Genomic DNA, 2,587 nt, shown 5'->3' with positions numbered 1-2,587 from the left:
TAATTAAAATCACAATTTCATAGAATTTATTGACAAATTCCTAATATGTGAATATGATCCTGAAGACCTAAATTGCAAACACATAGACATGGTCATGCATGCTATAAAGGAAGAAAAACAAAAAAATGCAGATTCAACATACCGCATCCTGTAATGAGGAGCACTATGATATTGGAGCCACTGCAAGAAGGTGAAACATTCAAAATACCTTACAAAGAAATTGAAAAATTGATGATTACTTTCTATAAGAAACGAACATTTGTAAGCTTTGAAATTGTTTTGCAAAAATTGGATATCTCTGAGGCCAAATACGTATTAGCTATACGCAGTACGCGCAGTATATTTTTGAAACGCTCCAGTACAAACGGATACTTTACATTTATTTGTGAAATTGTGAACGATAAATTCTGTAAAATTACAAATTTATTCTCAAATCACAACTTTATGTGAAAGCGGCCTTTCATGTATTTTCTCTATCAATGTCAAAACAAAGCAGAAAAACAATATTTATGAACACTACCCTTTCAAATAAGCGTGTTCATATGCTATAAAACAATAATAAAATAACTGTTTAGAAAAGTTGAAAAGATTCAAAAGAGATTTTCATAAAGGATATATTTAATAGATACACCAAAAGGCTAAACCACCTCGAATATATATGTTTAACAGATATTTCAACAAACTACTAAGTACGCACATTGCAAAAAGCTTTTGATTAGGACAAAAGCAGCGAGAAACAAAATGTAAAAACACAAGGCAGCAAGTCAGCTGCTATAATCAAACATGTTTAATTAATGATATTGCAAATTATCACATTGAGAAAAAAAATTATTAAAATTATGGAGGAATGAACAGATAAATGGCAAAAATGTTAATTTTCTATTACAATACAACTGTTTCATGAACATCATTGAAGCCAATCAGGACATATATTTATATTTATATTTACATTTACATTTACATTTACATTTACATTTACATTTACATTTACATTTACATTTACATTTACATTTACATTTACATTTACATTTACATTTACATTTACATTTACATTTACATTTACATTTATTTATATTTATATTTATATTTATATTTATATTTATATTTATATTTATATTTATATTTTATTTATATTTCTATTATATTTATATTTATATTTATATTTATATTATATTTATATTTATATTTTAATTTTAATTTATATTTATATTTATATTTTTATCTATATTTATATTTATATCTATATTTATATTTATATTGATATTCTATTTATATTTATATTTATATTTATATTTATTTTATATTTCTATTTATTTTATATTTATATTTCTATTTATATTATATTTATATTTATATTCATATTCATATTTATATTTATATTTATATTTATATTTATATTTTTATATTTATATTTATATTTCAATAATAAGCGATGATTGCATCTACCAAATAATACTAATAATCGCTTATTATTAAAAGTAGATGCACATGCCCAAACAGAATTTTGCAAGAGGATCTGTACAAATTGATAATTAATTTGAACGACAAACAAAACGAGTATATTCTGCACATACTTAATAATTGTTGCAAACTAGACAAATTACCAATTGTCATTTAGACATTTTTGGAATGGTTTATTTCAATTAGTTTATTTTATTTTATTTAAAACTTTGATGAACCACATAAAATACTTATTCGATTGGTTGAATTGATGAACCATGTTCCGAAAAATGAAAATTATAAAACAATACATACATTTCTAACTATTATATATAAAAAATGACTAAAAAAACGTGCTGTTACATATTCCTTACATGTATGAGAAATAAAAAATATAATTTACATTTGATGTGGTTCCTGAGTATATATGTACTAAAATAATAGAAAACGGCGTGTTTCGTATTAAAGCAGATATAATTAATCTTGTTTGATCTCTTCAGACGTAGGACGATGTAATTAAAAATACATTTTCTATTTACAGGACGATGTGTATACCGTGAACTATTTCCCATGGCACAGAAGATAAAAGCCGATCCTTCCATAGATGATACTATTTTAGGTGATTTAAAATAATTGTTTAATAAATAATTACCAAAGCTTTGATATATAAAGCATACAATACAAATATTAAAACTACAAATATACGAGTATAATCTTTAAATACACATATGTAGTGTAGATTTTGGACGATGAAAAATATTAGTAAAATATTTCATCAAATAATTCTGATGCCCATATGCAATTGCAATCATTATTAAAAAAAATCAAATATCTCGGCTTGTTAAATCTAAAAATATCATAATAAATTTGTATTATTATTAAAATATTTGAATTGTAAGCACGATTTGAAATTGCAAAACAAATTTAATTTTTACATATACAAAAATTTGAATGTACTTTCAATTTCAATGAAAATATCAATTTAATAAACTTTATTATTTTCAAAACTACTAAAATTAATTTAAATTATAAAATCAGGTCGAAATTGAATTGAATTGATTTTTAAATAGTAAAATATCTAATCAATTTACCTTTGCATATACCTGATTTTTTGAAAATCACTTTTAATAAAAGTTTATCAAAATGT

This window comes from Ctenocephalides felis, unplaced genomic scaffold (genome assembly GCF_003426905.1).
Source record: "Ctenocephalides felis isolate EL2017-DRISC unplaced genomic scaffold, ASM342690v1 CF-g0.4_SCAFFOLD_03572, whole genome shotgun sequence".
Lineage (NCBI taxonomy): Eukaryota > Metazoa > Arthropoda > Insecta > Siphonaptera > Pulicidae > Ctenocephalides > Ctenocephalides felis.
The sequence above is the reverse complement of the archived record's forward strand: the minus strand, read 5'-3'. Positions refer to the sequence as shown.